Consider the following 17,429-nt stretch of genomic DNA (forward strand, 5'->3'; position numbering starts at 1 on the left):
CCAGCCTGTTGCTGGCCTGGGGTTCCGTTCACCTAGGCCGTCAGAGGGCTGAACGGGGCCTGTGGCCGGGACCACGGCTGGCAAGGGGCCGGTGCCTGGGACCCCAGACCAACACTGGGCTGAGTGGGGCCGGTGGCCGGGACCCCAGACTGGCAGTGGGCTGAGTGGTTCAGCCCGCTGCCGCTTAGCCCACTGCCAGTCTGGGGTTCTGTCCGCCGGCTCCTGCCAGCCAGGGTCCCAGCTGCTGGCCCCGCTCAGCCCACTGCCAGTCTGGAGTCCTGGCCCTGCCCACATAGAGTGGGTACTACCTTCTCCCTGGTTCTCCTCTTCCTCTCTCTCTGCATTGAGATGAGGGTGGGAGTTTGCTGAGAACAGGGCTGGGGGTGAAGGAGCAGGCTGGGGGTTGGGGTGTAGGGTCTGGCCAGGAGCTAGAAGGAGGGAGAGGGCTCAGGGTTGGGGCAGGAGGTTTGGGTGTGGAGCGCTTATCTGGGCAGCTCCCATTTGGTGCGAGGGGTGTAGGTGGAAATGTGGGTGGGGGGTGCAGGAGCTCCCGTTTGGTGCTCAGGGTGGGAGTGCAGATGTGGGGGGTGCAAGAGTCAGGGCAGTGGGCTGGGTATGTGTGGGGGGTGCCAGAGTCAGGGCTGGGGTTTTGGGGGGAGGGTGCAGAGGTGAGGGCAGAGGGCTGGGTGTGTGTGAGGGGGTGCAGGGGTGAGGGCAGAGGGCTGGGATGTGTGTGGGGGGTGCAGAAATCAGGGCAGAGGGCTGGGGGGGTGGGCTGGGGTCATGGGGGTGCTCCCAGCCCCCTGCCCTGAGCAGCTCATGGCAGGGGGCTGGAGGGGATATACCCTGATTCCATCCCCCTTCCCCAAGGTCCCTGGAGCAGAGAGCGCACTGCGGCTCCACTTTTACCTCTCCCCCACTTTTACCTCTCCCCCTCAGCAAGGGCCGTCAGCTGATTGGCCGCAGGGAGGGAGAGAAGGAGGGGCAGGAACCCAGCACGCTGGGGGAAGAGGCGGGGGGGGGAGGGGGAAGCTTGCCTGCCCTGCAAGGAGAGAGCAGTGGGCGGGGGGCGGAAAAGAGCGGGCTGGGCCGTGCAGGATTTTTAGTGGCATGCTGCTGTCTGCCCGAGTCCGGCAGACAGCAGCGTGCCATTAAAAATTGGCTCATGTGCTGTGTTTGGCATGCGTGCCATAGGTTGCTGACCCCTGGTCTATTGGATGCAAAACGCAACTATTTTGATGTGGTTGCATTTCAGATTGACTTTGCACTCATTTTGCACTGGTTTAAATGACTACGCAAAGTGCGGTAGAGAATCAGGCCCATTATTCGGAATAAATAGATCAACCAGCTTCAGGGAAAGATGATTTTCTAACTGATTTGTGTCAAATTGTTGCCTTGCAACTTGCATTTCTCTATTTGTGTGTTGTGCATGGCCCCCGAGTCCAGGAAGAGCATACTTATATATACTCCAAAATAAATACCTTAATGAGTATGCCTGCTGTCCTCTCTTAAGCTTCCTGGAGCAATGGAGACTGCCACAACACAGAAGTTTGAGCAGAGCATAGAAACACAAGATTCTATGTACCACAAGATTCATCTTTTCGTCACATACACATCAAATTAGAGGAACATGAGCCCACAAGTCTTAGCACCAAGGAGCTCATCCCGAAGAAAGCCATAGAAGCTTGCAAGTGGAATTGCCAAATTGTCATCACTTTCTTCCTCAAGCTACTCCCAGTGCTGGAGTGGCTTCCCCGATACAAAATCAAGGAACAGTTGCTTGGGGATGTCATCTCTGGATTACTGGTTGGGATAGTTGCCATCCCACAGTCAATCTCCTACTCCTCCTTATCAAGCCAGGACCCCATTTATGGACTCCACAACAACTTCTTCTGCTCCATCATCTACTTTGTCATAGCCACCTCGCACCATAATGCTGTCGGGTCCTTTGGTGTCCTGTGCCTGATGACTGGGGAAACCCCGTGAACCGGCAGCTTCGCCTAGCAGGGTATGGAGATGGTAATACCGGCTCTGCATCGTTAATGAATTCCATATTGCCCAGCAACGGGACAGCCATCTGTGACAGAAACTGCTATGCAATCACTGTGGCAATTTCCTTAACTTTCCTTGTTGGGCTTTACCAGGTATGGTTCTTCCATTATCATTCTATTCCTCACTGTGGTCTCCCCCACTTAGGGACTGGCCTGAACCAAACACCCCAAAACTTTAGGATCTTTGCAGTCCAAGCCTTGATTTGCAACTAAATTTCACAATTAATGACAGTGATACTTAGCACTGATCGTTAGAAAAGTTCTATCCAAAATGCGTTAGCTAACCACCCTCATGCTTTGGGGGATTTAGAAACCCTGATCCAAATATTTTGAATTTTGGGACAATGGTTTATTTCTCTCCCATATCATTGGCCAGATCCTTGTATCTGTCTGAGCTGTATTCGGGGCAGAAGCTAAGATGGGGGAGATGGGCTCTCTCTCCATGCCCAAGTCCTGGAGCTGGGTTACCTCCTGGCATAAACTTGGAGCAGTTTTAGAGTTGCTCTGAATTACATGAGCAGTAACCCTGCTTCCTCCCGCAAGGACCATTTTGCCAGCAGGAGATTGCTGGAGTGCAGTGTGCTCCAGCTATATCTGCTACTGCCCTTGGCCTGATACTGACATGTCCCCTTCACCAGGGTGGCCAAAAACAGTGAACATAGAGTTGCCTACATTGATTTTATTGCAACCTGAGGACTCCCGAGTGCTACTTTGGGCTACTTAATCAGTGCAGTGCTGCCAGAAGAGGGGCTGAGGGTCTGGCCCTACCCTTGGATTCCATGGTATTTACTGATCACAGGCATTTGCCATCAGGAGATGGTGACAGCGGCTATGGAGGCCTTTCTGGAGCCACTGGACACAGACAGGCCCTATAATCCTCTCTGGCTAGCTATCTCTCAGCCTGATGTCCGATAACATTCTCTATATTATAACAGTTTACTCTTGTGAAAGCCCAGTAGATAAAACAGCCAGTGGCTTTAGAGTGACAGCAAATTGAAACGTTGCCTCTGTCACTCTCTCTTGACTTTAAAACCGATGCTAAGGGTACAACTGGCTCTATTTTCAGATCCTTCTAGGTGTTTTCTAGCTGGGCTTCATAACTGTGTACCTGTCAGAACCCCTCCTGAGTGGCTTTGAGACCGGAGCTTCTCTGACCTTCCTCACCTCTCAGATGAAGTATCTCCTTGGGTTGAAAATCCCTCGCCACTAGGGGGTGGGATCCCTCATCCTGACATGGATTGAGATCTTCTGGTACATTCAGAAAACCAACATCTGTGACCTGGTCACCAGCCTGATTGCTTTGGCCGTCATTGTACCAGTCAAGGAGATCAATGTCCGGTACAAGAACAAGATGAAGGCCCCATTTCCTATGGAGCTGCTGGTGGTCATTGCTGGCACTTTGCTCTCCTATTATTTTAAGTTTGAGAAGCAATACAAGTCTGCCATTTGTGGGAGCATCCCCACTGGTTTCCAGAAACCCACCGTACCAGACCTGCACCTGTTTTCCAGTCTCGCAGTTGATGCTGTCCCATTGCTATCATTGGCTTCACTACGACAGTCTCCCTAGCAGAAATCTTTGCCAAAAAGCATGGCTACACTGTCCGGGCTAACCAAGAGATGATCGCTATTGGCATGTGAAATTTGGTCCCCTCTTTCTTTCACTGCTTTGCCACTCTGCAGCCTTGGCCAAGACCCTGCTTAAGGAATCCACAGGATGCCACATCCAAATCTCGGGGCTGATCACCTCTGGGGTGCTGCTGCTGGTGCTGCTGTGTATTGCCCCTCTCTTCTACTTGCTGCAGATCAGCATCCTGGGGGTGATCACCGTAGCCAACCTTTGAGGAGACTTGCGGAAGTTTGCTGACCCACCCAGCATGTGGTGACTCAGCAAGGTGGACATGGTGGTTTGGTGGGTCACCATGCTGGCCTCTTCACTGATCTCGACAGACATTGGACTCTTGGTGGGAGTCTGCTTTGCTCTCCTCTGCATCATCTTCCTCATCCAGAGGCCCAGGGCCACCCTTCTGGGCAAGATCAATGATACAGAAATTTATGAGGACCAGTTACAAGCAGCTGAGCAGTATAACCAATGTCAAGATCTTCAGGTTCAATTCCTCCCTTTACTACGCCAACAAGAGCTACTTCAGAAGCTCGCTCTGCCAGAAAACTGGGGTGAATCCTGCCCTGGTGGCTGCCAAACAATGAAAGGCTCAATCCAAGACAAAAGCAAACTTGGACAGCAGTGACAGATGCTTCTCCTCCAGGTTTAGCTTCCTCAAGCCTTCAAAGAAAGGAGTCCAGAAGGACCCAACAGCAGCCGCCATTCCGCCAATACCTTAGTCATTGACTGCAGAGCCATGCAGTTCTTGGACACCGTGGGCCTCAGAGTGCTGAAGGAGATGCGCCATGATTACAAGGAGATTGGCATCCAGGTCTTATTGGCCAATTGCAACCCTTCCATCTGTCGCCTGCTCCAGGATAGGGGGTGGGAGAGAGAGACAGGAAATAGTGAGCTGGCCTTCCACAGTGTCCACGATGCTGTGCAGTTCGTGGAGAGTCAGTACCAAGAGCAGCACAAGGACAGTGAGGAGGTAGGGGCTGCTTTCCTTGACAATGAGGTTCAGAACATCTCAGAGGATCCCAACATTGTGACAGCTCTATAAGCAGTTAGGGATGGGGGTTGTCTTGAAATAGGGATGGGCCTCATAACCCTTTTAAATCTTCATACCCGCAGAGCGAGCAGAACATTCCAAGGGAACATTAGCAGCAAGACGGGGCTAGAATGAAAACCTATATCGGCATAGCTACGTCTCTCAGGGGTGAGAACAATCCATGGCCCTGAGAGATGCAGTTTAGCCGACCTAACCCCCAGTGTAAACAGTGCTTCTGTCAACCTACTTACCACCTCTCATGGAGGTAACCCTGGGAGGTGGTAGGTAGGTTGGATGGAGGTGCATTACCTACAGCAATGGGAGAACGCCTCCCCTCACTATAGCAAGTGTCTATGCTAAAGCTTGGAGAGACTGTCACTCTTTGGGGCTTGGGGACCCCAGCATGGACAGAAGCTTTTGAGCTGGAAAGGTCTGTAGTTGGTCCCCTCCTCCATCTCTCCGGCATTGAGGTCGGATTATCCCTAGTAAGCATCCAGGCATTTAATATATCCAGCGAGGGTGACTCCACAGCTTCCCTTGGCTGTTTGCTTGCAGGCCTAACCTGTTCTGCTATTGAGCCTGAATGTTCTCAGCTGCAGCCTAAGCCCTTTCCCCTCCCTCTGTTTTTATTCTTCTTGGCTGATCCTATAGAATTTAGCATTTCAGGGGTTGAGAGATCACAGTAATCAGCAGTAGAATAGCACTGTATTGGTGCAGGTAGATGGGATGATATGATTGTGACGGGTTTCCTGGGATGCAGCCTGGAACTGGAGTATCTCTGAGCTTTCTGTCCCTCTAACCTGGGCTTCCTTTCATACTGTGATGCTGTAGCTAAGCCACAAACCTCTGTCAGGTGCTGTACTTATACAAACATTCACAGGCAGGGACACACCCAGCTGAGTTACATGAATGCTTTTGCCAGCCACTCATGAGCCAACAATAGAGAGGCTCCAGCCAATTATCCAGCTCCCCAACCTAGAACCCCCGGGCTGTACCATCTTGCCTTGGTCAGAAGCCTGACCTGAGTAAGTTTATTACCCAGTCCTCCACCTCTGCAAAGGAAAGTGGATGTGCACCAGCCCTGAGCAGATTTCCCAAGCATTTCAACCAAAATGCACTGTTTTAGGTAAAATATAAAACAGATTTATTAACTACAGAAAGATAGATGTTAAGTGATTATAAGTAACAAGATTGCAGATTTTAAGTGATTATAAGTAATAAGCATGAGGTTACCTCAGAAATAAAAGTAAAATAGAAATCTGAGTTCTATAAACTAGACAGGATTTGAATCAAGCAGTGTCTCACTCTGGTAGTTGGTATAGTTCCTTAATACACAGGCTCCTTTCCAGCCTGGGACCACCTCCCCAGTTCAGTCTTTTTCCTCCAGATGTGCTTCCAGGTGTTTATTTGTGTGTGTGTGGGCGGCGGAAGGAGTGAGGCCAGGGGATGATGTCACTTCCCGCCTTTTATAGCTTCTTCCAGCTTGCTGGAAAGAGCCTTTGCTATGACATGGGTCAAGCAGTCTCCATTGTCTATGTGCTATCGCTGAGAAGTCTCGATTGTACATGGTTCCTGGGATAGTCCTTGGGTGTGTGAATTTCTTTAATGGGCCATCTGCACGTCTGGCTCCTCCATTGTTGCACTTGAAAGGCTGGTTGTGGGTGTTCCCAACCTTACAACATATTTCAGTAACACACACATAGCAAAACTTCATAACTTCCCATACAATGATAGCATATAAAATCCAAGAGGATATTAATGTTCAACAGGTCAAGACTTTTAAAATGATACCCCACAAGGCACACTTTGTACAAAACATATCATAATTATATGATGGCGGTGAGTATGTGGTTACAGATACTGTTTTGGGGCACAACGGGCCCCAATGAGGGAGCCTGGTCTAGAATGAATGGTGGATATGAATTAAACCTCATGCTTCAGGGGTACAGTGATCAGGATGAAACTTAATGTCAGACCCACATCTTCCTATTGCATCTCATATTGGCCACCATCAGAGACAGGATACTGGATGAAATGGCCCTTGGGTCTGATCCAGTCTGGCAATTCTGATACTCCTGTCTCATAATGAGGGACGTTTGGAAAGAGCCAGTGAAATGATCAGTGTAATGCGTAAAATGACATAGAAATCCTGTTATTGATAAGGACCCTATTTATTTATAATGTCTCTGCTAAGTGCCTACTCTGTTCTTTCCCTCTTTGGTCATCTCCTTTGAAAAAATAAAAGAAAATACATCCTCACCTCACGCTGCCTGGGTATTTTATTCTCTGGTCCTGGTGCATGATTAACATTAACAGCATGCTGGTTGCCAGAGGGCATAAGCACATTACAAGTAGAGAGCCATGAGAATTGTGCTTCTCTCTCATCAGTTGCAATCTGTCATGCGGGATCTTGCTAGAGTGACACTTTATTAATTGCGTTAATTGTATTCACTTCTTGAGTTAAATTTGCAAATAATTTATTTCCTTTTATTATCATGGGAGGAAATAAAGGATTTTTGATTTGGTGGGGGTGTTTTGCTTTGCTAGAGTCAGACCCTTTAATGTATTAAAGAAACAAATACTTAGTTTAAAGTACTGAAAAATGGGCACATTTCCCACTGGACAGGACATAGTTTGTTTAGGCACCTTGAAACATAGGGTCTCTCATAAGGAATTAATTTTATGCTGGGATAAACTTGAAAAGAATTCTACAAACACAGTGTAACTTTTCTTGAGTTTAGAGCCCAGAGGCAGAATAGAAACATCGCTGCTGCTTTATTAACAGGCTACATTCAGCTCCAGGAGCAGGGGAGCAGGAATCTTCTCGAAGCAGCAAACATTTGAGCCAATCTCCTCAGATGGATACTGACTGATACAACACTCAGTCAATGAAACACAAGACAGAGGCACGACAACATCAGAACAAGATGTCATTGGCTAATCAGGACATTGTTCCTTAGCAACATCAGAGATCTGATTAGTCCTTTTGTTAGCTGATTTATATTTGTACAGATTTTTATATTGTGACTTCACTGCCAGGGTAAGCAAAAGGGAGATGGGCCTTGACCAAAATCATAGCTCCAACCGCCCCCGCCTCATACACTTAGTTGATGTTCAGATTTGGGTCAAAACTGGGCCCAATTCTAATCATTATTAGCATGAATAGCATGGGAAATTATTACATTTCCAGAAGGATACATTTAGCACAGCCCCTGCAAATGCTGCACACACAGGGCCTGGATCCAACTCCCAGTGAAGTCAAATGGGGCTGTCTCTTTACTGACATCAATGGCAGTTGGATAGGGCCAAATGTGAGGAGGACCTGAAGGGGCAAATCCAGTTGGAGACCCTGTAAATGACCCACCATTAATTCAACAGAGCACCATTAATTCAACAGAGTCCCTCCCCTGAGGCAGCATTCCATGGATACAAAACCTTCCCTAGGGATGGTTCTCAGAGAGCAATCGCTTCACTCACCACCTCAGCGGGGAGGGCATAGAACAAGGCACAGCAGCGTTGCATTAAGGAGATGGAAATTCTGGTCAGGGACAAACCTCCATGCTTTTATGAGAAAAGTCTGGAGATCCTCAGTGTCCCCTTGGATCCACCCGCACCCCGAGTATTAGCAGGGGACTTGGCTACAACAGGGAATATTTTGTGTAATAGCTTATATAATGTTAAGAGGCTAAAAAGAAAAGAGGGCCCCTCCCACCTCAAACACTCTCTCCCTTTCCCTCCTCTTGCTGGGAGTGCAACTAGAGGGAGTGTGTCTGCATGAACTCAGTACTACATTCCTCCTGAGTACCTGTGAGGTCAGGTTGTTTGCCTTCAGTTACCTCTTTTGTTTCCCCTGCCCTTGTCTAGGGTTACTTAGTTGCCAGAGGGCTGAAGAGACATTTCCTGGTGAAACCTGCCCAAAGAAAGCTGGCAGATCTGGAGAACAGCAGAGGGGATGGAGTTAGTGGTCCCTGCACAGATTCAGCTCCTCCAAGTCCTGGAGCATCTGTCATTGGGTGATGATGATAGGAACATGCATAGGATTGAATTTAAGAAGGACAGACTGGTCTAAACAACAAATCAGAGGAAAGGCCCCAGCTCCTGCCAGGGTCTGCAGAAAAGCCCTGCCTCCCACCCAGGTCCGTGGAAAGGCCCTGTCTATTTAGTGAACACTAGAGGATTGTGCAGTAATTCTGAGCTAGTTGCGAGAAGAATTTCCTTCTGGGTTCTCAGATTGGACAACAAGACCAGCACAGATGTATTAGTCATGGTGAAGGCACAGCTATGGGCAAAATCCCCTTCAAGGACATTGCCATTCACTGAAGTTGCACAAAAAATGGGTCTTAAAGTGAAACACACAACCCAAAATGTCCTTGTCTCACAGTCAATGAGCTCTAAATGTATCAGAGCAAGTAACAAAATTCCAAAGGCACTAACCAGCCAAGAACTGCCTCCTGAAAGCCAGATAAAAAGGTAGGGTTATGTACGGAGTGTACTAGTTCCTTTCACCACTTTAGACAATCTGTCAAAATGGGAAATAAGAGGAGGCAGGATGTCAGGGGTTGAACCAGCTGCTGATGGGCTTTTCAGAGGTCAAAGGTTGGTTTGTTCATTCTTGGTACTTCCTCTTTCACAGCATGGAGTGAGGGGTCATAAAGGACAGTCCATTGTACTAGCTGTAAAGTGCCACACACAGCCGGAGTGGCTTTATTCACAGGCTGACACACAGAGTGAAAGTGAGGGGAAAATGACAGATTAAAATAAAAATAGCAGATAAGGACAGTGTGTGGGGGGTGCGGGAGGTGTATTTAATAGAGTGACATGGTCCTGTCTCTCTTCCCAACACACTAATCTATCCCCTTGGTCAGTTCCTTGACAGCAACCAAAGCCAAACAACAAAACCCCAAACAGCCAAGTTGATTCCCTTCCTTTAATTAAACAAAAGCAGTAGCTAGAAACCTGAGTTTGCTCACTCGCTAGATCTTGTTTATACTAGAGACTAACAAATTTATTAGAGCATAAGCTTTCGTGAGCTACAGCGCACTTCATCGGATGCATTTGGTGGAAAAAACAGAGGGGAGATTTATATACACACACAGAGAACATGAAACAATGGGTTTATCATACACACTGTAAAGAGAGTGATCACTTAAGATAAGCCATCACCAGCAGCAGGGGGGGGGAGGGGGGCGAAAGGAGGAAAACCTTTCATGGTGACAAGCAAGGTAGGCTAATTCCAGCAGTTAACAAGAATATCTGAGGAACAGTGGGGGGTGGGGTGGGGTGGGGGGGGAGAAATAACATGGGGAAATAGTTTTACTTTGTGTAATGACTCATCCATTCCCAGTCTCTATTCAAGCCTAAGTTAATTGTATCCAGTTTGCAAATTAATTCCAATTCAGCAGTCTCTCATTGGAGTCTGTTTTTGAAGCTTTTTTGTTGAAGGATAGCCACTCTTAGGCCTGTAATCGAATGACCAGAGAGATTGAAGTGTTCTCCAACTGGTTTTTGAATGTTATAATTCTTGACGTCTGATTTGTGTCCATTCATTCTTTTACATAGAGATTGTCCAGTTTGGCCAATGTACATGGCAGCGTTACCAGCACTACGTTACCAGCACTCCCAGCTATCTTCGAGACACCACTGACTTTCTGAGGAAACTACAGTACATTGGTGATCTTTCTAAAAACACCATCCTAGCCACTATGGATGTAGAAGCCCTCTACGCCAACATTCCACACAAAGATGGACTACAAGCCGTCAGGAACAGTATCCCCGATAATGTCACGTCTAACCTGGTGGCTGAACTTTGTGACTTTGTCCTCACCCATAACTATTTCACATTTGGGGACAATGTATACCTTCAAATCAGCGGCACTGCGATGGGTACCCGCATGGCCCCACAGTATGCCAACATTTTTATGGCTGACTTCAAGAAGCCCTTGAGGAATTCCACCATGATTTCAACAATTTCCATCCCACCATCAACCTCAGCCTGGACCAGTCCACACAAGAGATCCACTTCCTGGACACTACGGTGCTAATAAGCGATGGTCACATAAACACCACCCTATATCAGAAACCTACTGACTGCTATTCCTACCTCCATGCCTCTAGCTTTCATCCAGATCATACCACTCGATCCATTGTCTACAACCAAGCTCTACGATATAACCGCATTTGCTCCAACCCCTCAGACAGAGACAAACACCTACAAGATCTCTATCATGCATTCCTACAACTACAATACCCACCTGCTGAAGTGAAGAAACAGATTGACAGAACCAGAAGAGTACCCAGAAGTCACCTACTACAGGACAGGCCCAACAAAGAAAATAACGCCACTAGCCATCACCTTCAGCCCCCAACTAAAACCTCTCCAACGCATCATCAAGGATCTACAACCTATCCTGAAGGACGACCCATCACTCTCACAGATCTTGGGAGACAGGCCAGTCCTTGCTTACAGACAGCCCCCCAATCTGAAGCAAATACTCACCAGCAACCACACACCACACAACAGAACCACTAACCCAGTAACCTATCATTGCAACAAAGCCCGTTGCCAACTCTGTCCACATATCTATTCAGGGGATACCATCATAGGGCCTAATCACATCAGCCACACTATCAGAGGCTCGTTCACCAGTGCATCTACCAATGTGATATATGCCATCATGTGCCAGCAATGCCCCTCTGCCATGTACATTGGCCAAACTGGACAGTCTCTACGTAAAAGAATGAATGGACACAAATCAGACATCAAGAATTATAACATTCAAAAACCAGTTGGAGAACGCTTCAATCTCTCTGGTCATTCGATTACAGACCTAAGAGTGGCTATCCTTCAACAAAAAAGCTTCAAAAACAGACTCCAACGAGAGACTGCTGAATTGGAATTAATTTGCAAACTGGATACAATTAACTTAGGCTTGAATAGAGACTGGGAATGGATGAGTCATTACACAAAGTAAAACTATTTCCCCATGTTATTTCTCCCCCCCACCCCACCCCCCACTGTTCCTCAGATATTCTTGTTAACTGCTGGAATTAGCTTACCTTGCTTGTCACCATGAAAGGTTTTCCTCCTTCCCCCCCCCCCCCGCTGCTGGTGATGGCTTATCTTAAGTGATCACTCTCCTTACAGTGTGTATGATAAACCCATTGTTTCATGTTCTCTGTGTGTGTATATAAATCTCCCCTCTGTTTTTTCCACCAAATGCATCTGATGAAGTGAGCTGTAGCTCACGAAAGCTTATGCTCTAATAAATTTGTTAGTCTCTAAGGTGCCACAAGTACTCCTTTTCTTTTTGCGAATACAAACTAACACGGCTGCTACTCTGAAACTTGTTTATACTGTAAGTGTTGCTTAGGGCTTGCCACTTCTTCGGCAAACAAATGCCTTCAAGCTTTAGCTGCTGAGGCCTGTCATCATTCACATGAGGAGAGACAAAGCCCTTCATGGATGACGATACAAAGTGATTGGCGGTTACCTACCACAAGGAGCAGCAGGAAAAGAAGTCAGAGGCTGCTGGGGAGCTGACCTTCCTTGCATGGTGAAGATCTTAATCAGGAGCACTTGTATCATAACTAAAGCTAAGACTTTGTCATTTTAAATAAAAGTCATGGACCGGTCACAGGCAATAAACAAAAATTCACAGAAGCCCTGACCTGTCCGTGACTTTTGCTGCTGCCGCTCCGTGATTTCCCCCATCACTGTGGTGGCTGGGAGCTGTGGGGTTCCCCCTCTGCTCAGGGCAGCTGGAAGCTTCAGGGGGGGACCCTCTGCCCACAGCAGCAGGGAGCTGCAGGGTGGCCATGTTTCCCAAAGAGAAAATGCGACACCCCCAGCTGCTTGCCCAAGACGTCCCCCTCCCCTCTGCCCCCACCCCCGGCACAAAGCTGTCACCCATCCCTGGAACCCTGAGGAGGGCCCCCTCAGGCATCTGTCACCTGTCACTGGAACCTTGCAGGGGGCCACCTGTCTCTGCTGTCGCCTGTCAGGAATCCTGCCAGGGCCCCACTGGCTGCGAGCTGGAATCCCGCAGCTCCAGGGGCTGAAGCAGAGAATGTCATGGAGGTCTCTGGAAGTCACAGATTCTGTGACTTCCATGACCTCTGTGACATAAATGTATCCCTACCCATAACCAACACAAAGCACAGCTTGTCTGGGTTCCTCAGGTGTGAATAGCATCATGCTGCCTTTCAAATATATGCCCTTTTCAAAAAGAAAAGGAGTACTTGTGGCACCTTAGAGACTAACAAATTTATTTGAGCATAAGCTTTTGTGAGCTACAGCTCACTTCATCGGATGCATTCACATCTGATGAAGTGAGCTGTAGCTCACGAAAGCTTATGCTCTAATAAATTTGTTAGTCTCTAAGGTGCCACAAGTACTCCTTTTCTTTTTGCGAATACAGACTAACACGGCTGCTACTCTGAAACATGCCCTTTTCAGATACCATGGGGTGGATCTGGGCAATAGCACCAGAATCCTGGGTACCCATCTTTCCTCAGAGCAAGGAAAGTATGGGGCACTCCAGTATGACACCAATAAATGCTGCGGAGGATGGGTACACTTTTAAGTAGACCAGAGGATGGCCCAGCATCTTGCTTTCCTGGGCACAAAGAGAAAGGAGTGTTCTGTTCACATGCTGTCTGGGAAAAGTGAGGGTCAAAGAGCAAGAGGGCTAAAGTCAATCCAGAATAAGACAAGGGACAGGGAGGCTGTAGTGAAACCCTCCTTCTTATCTGTACCTCAGCGGTAAGCAGCATCCTGGGTAAACTGCTTTCCTGTCTTGGGAAAGGAGACACAGGTCTAGCAGCTAGTGCTTAGTTTTGAGAGAGCTAAGATGCTCCTGATGGTCTATAAAATCATGACTGGTGTGGAGAAAGTAAATAAGGAAGTGTTATTTACTCCTTCTCATAACACAAGAACTTGGGGTCACTCAATGAAATTAATAGGCAGCAGGTTTAAAATAAACAAAAGGAAGTATTTCTTCACACAACGCACAGTCAACCTGTGGAACTCCTTGCCAGAGGATGTTGTGAAGGCTCAGACTATAACAGGGTTCAAAAAAGAACTAGATACATTCATGGAGGATAGGTCCATCAATGGCTGTTAGCTAGGAAGGGCAAGGATGGTGTCCCTAGCCTCTGTTTGCCAGAAGCTGGGAATGGATGACAGGGGATGGATTACTTGATGATTACCTGTTCTGTTAATTCCCTCTGGAGCACCTGGCATTGGCCACTGTCAGAAGACAGGATATTGGGCTAGATGGACCTTTGGTCTGATCCAAAATGGCAGTACTTATGTTCTTATGATACATGCTGTGAGTCCTGATATTGTCAGGTACCATGATAGTTTTCCTTTAGTGAGAGGTCTGTGAAAAATTGTCCAACACCTTCCATTCATTCAACATGCAATCATTTTCCTTGCCTTATTTAAGCAGAGATAGGAGAATGAAACTTGGGAAAGATCCAGCCCAGAGGAACTCAACGCAATCTCCCAGGTGCTAGGTTGGCAGGAAACTCTCTTGGGTGAAAGGTATCAGAAAAGGAGACCAGTCAGCTGTTCTATTAGAATAATTTGTTTGTGTGGTCTATTGCCTCCCTTGAATTTGTTAAAGTCCTCCCTCTCCCCCACCCCCGCACACACACAGCTGTCCTGTAGCCCGCTACTTGAAGTAATGCACTGTCAGTATTAAATTAACTTAACTGAAAACTTCCACACCAGTGGGGGATCTGCACGATCCTAACTGTTTCTCCCAGAATCCTGGTCAATGTGTCCTGGGTCCAACGTAAAATCTGGGATGGTTCATTGGCAGAGGGGGCTGTTTTTCTCCAGTTTTTTCCCAGCAGGAACACCGAGCAGTTCTTCCAAGGAGGTTACATCAGCTAATGAGGTAGCTCATCCATGCATCTGGTGGGACGGGGGGGTAGGAGTCAGCAAGTCTTTAGACTAGTGGCATCTTGTCTCTTGTAACAAGAACACAGCCTTTTCCCCTTTGGAACAGCACTGCCATTACTTCCTTACATGACCACTTTATGGGGGAAATTAATTTTCCTAGTTAGACTTTAAATGCATTTATGACCCATTGGGATCATAAAACCACAGCAGGAAACAAACAGCCCTAATAGCTCATGAATACAAGCTTGGTGCAGTATAGTACAGATGAATTTGTTGTCAGCCTAGGGGTTCACATAGGGGTTTGCTTTAGGAAATGGATGTTTACCTAAGCAGAGGTACTTTTCTGAATGCATATTTCACAGCGATGCGCCAACACCTGCCCTTAGAAAGAAGAAGTCTCTGCACAGTCAGGGAAATGGCAGATGAGCTGGCTATGAGATTTCACTGTGGGAAGTTTGGGAAACTGAGCTTGGCACTAGCCCAGTCCCTCACTGGCTTTAAACCAGAGGTCCCCAAACTGTGGGGTGCACCCCCTATGGGGGCATGGAGGAACATTCGAGGGGGGCATGGCTGGGGCCCATGCCAGCCCCCATGAGGGGTGGGGAGGGAACGCCACTCAGCTTTGCTGCTAGTCCTGGCTGCCAGCCTGGGCCTGCAGCCAAGGCTCCACTCCTGCCCCTGCCCCTGCCCCTTCCCCCTCCCCCACTCCCAGCTATGGCTCCAGCCTCAATCCCCTTATCTCTGTCTATGCCCCGCCCCAACCGGTAGCCGTGTTTCCGCTCCTGGCCCTGGCTGGGGGCAGGCATGGACAGCAGTAAAGGGGGGGCATGAGGTAAAAAGTTTGGGGACCACCGCTTAAGCCTATGTCTGCTGGGAATGCCCCTATTGTTAATCCTCCATTTCCACCTGTCCCTGATGATGCAATGAGAAAGAGAGCCCCAACTTACTCATGATACTGATTTGTTTCTAGTAGCTCGGACAATGTAAGCTCTGCAAATAGAACAGGTGATCTGAGCCTTGCCCTGAAGAGATCAATCTAAAAGAGGCTGGATGTAGGTGGCTGAAGGGCAGATGAAGGGGTAAAGTGGTGAAGGCCATGAGCGCCCACATTTTGGTATCTTGGTGTATTGTTTTGTTAAGATTAAACCCAGCCTAGCTACTATTAATTGGCTAGCTTGCTGTAGGGATCACGCCAGAGGTGGGTCTTCAGCAGGGATTTGAAGGCAGAGGGGGGACTGATCTTGCAGACCTCTCTTGCGAAGGGTGTGCTATGTACTGGGGGATGGCACGGAAGAAGGCACCTAGGGAGCTTTGGGGAAGCAGACAAACAGCAGGCTCAGGCTGGTAACACTGGCATGGGTGGGGGACAAACTGAACAAAAGAACCCCTTACACGAGGAAGCCAGTTTAAAGCAGGGGTCATCCTAATTCGGAACTGAGCAGCCCACTGACACCAGAAAGGACTAAATAGCTCACAATGGCATGGTAGCTTCAGCTCCATTTAGAAAATCTCCATGATATTTACAGACAGGGTCATAGTCCACAAAGGAGAGGGCACAGCCTTACATGTTGGTGGGGGACAGATTCACCTTGGTTTGGTGTCTGAAAGACACAGCCCCCACCTTTCTGGCCCTTTCTAAGGGAACAATCTGCTGCTGGTTCTCTAGCACATTAATAAGTGAACAATTAATCACCTCTCCATGCACAGACAGACCATTCAGAAACAAATCTCATTATGCAGAGGGGGCTGGCCCCAGGAGTTATCAGGTGAGCAGGCCTCTCTCAGCTGGGAAGTGATTTATTCCATCTCTGAGAGAGGAGCCTAGAAATGATCTCCATTCACAGCAAATGTGTGTAAGAGTGGCACAGCGGCCTTGCCCCAGTGGCCAATTACTGGAGTCCCTGGCGTCTCTCTGACACTTGCCATCTGGGCTATGATCCCAAATCGCGTGGCTTATTAGCTATAAGGCATCCCAGGGAAAGTGCTGTGGGTACTGAATGCTGTGGTAGTTTGGGTCTGACATTACTCGCTGTCCCTCAGGGTCTCTGAGTTGTGCATTTAAAGTAGCTCTAGGGCATTGGCCATTTTGACATCAGTTCCTACGTAAGTCCCTTCCCTGTCTGGATTCTTCCGTGCTGGAAACATCCCAGACGAGAAGACGCACACACTGGGAGGATGGGCTGAACTGGAATGATCAAGGATTATCTTATTATCAGTGCCCTAGGAAATCAATCAGGCTTCCCTCGCTTCCTGCATTTCTTGGCAGATACAAGGGAGAGTGTAAAGGTTACTTAGCATTCATCCTGCTGGAACATTAGTTCTGACTGAACCTGTGTGACAGTCAGCTCCAGGCAGCCTCTTTCTCTGCTAGGACTGATGGAGCAACTGGGTAAAATGGTAGGCAGGAACCTTCATGGAGAACTTTCTGTTAAAACCTTAGATACTGCGTCAAACGCGACAGGTAACGTGGTACAGTCAGCAGACCCTTCCACAGTTGGGCAGCCAAGACCAGGATTTAGGAAAACCCCCTGTGGCACTAGTTGACTATATCACTAACTTGGCAGCTAGAGATCCTGTATGTGTCCAGTAGCATTGAAAAGGAATGTGTTTTATTTCTATTATAACAGAGCCCTGCCTGATCTACCACGAAGGACACCAACAGGACTGTGGGGTATTTCATCAGGGCCCTTTCTCTGAAGCTTTACATAGGAATTGCCATACTGGATCAGGCCTGTGGTCCCTCTGAACTGTTGTACAGATCAGACCCCTGGGATTCGGATCAGAACAAAGCTTTATTCTTTCTGGTGCTGCTCAGCCTGT

The 17,429-nt window shown here is 48.1% G+C and overlaps 1 pseudogene; it reads left to right on the plus strand.

Annotated features, from left to right (window-relative positions):
- The first annotated feature begins 2,042 nt into the window (after positions 1-2,042).
- Positions 2,043-5,833, plus strand: LOC119859934 (annotated as a pseudogene).
- The last annotated feature ends 11,596 nt before the right edge of the window (positions 5,834-17,429 follow it).

Source organism: Dermochelys coriacea, chromosome 8 (assembly GCF_009764565.3).
Source record: "Dermochelys coriacea isolate rDerCor1 chromosome 8, rDerCor1.pri.v4, whole genome shotgun sequence".
NCBI classification, from domain to species: Eukaryota; Metazoa; Chordata; order Testudines; family Dermochelyidae; genus Dermochelys; species Dermochelys coriacea.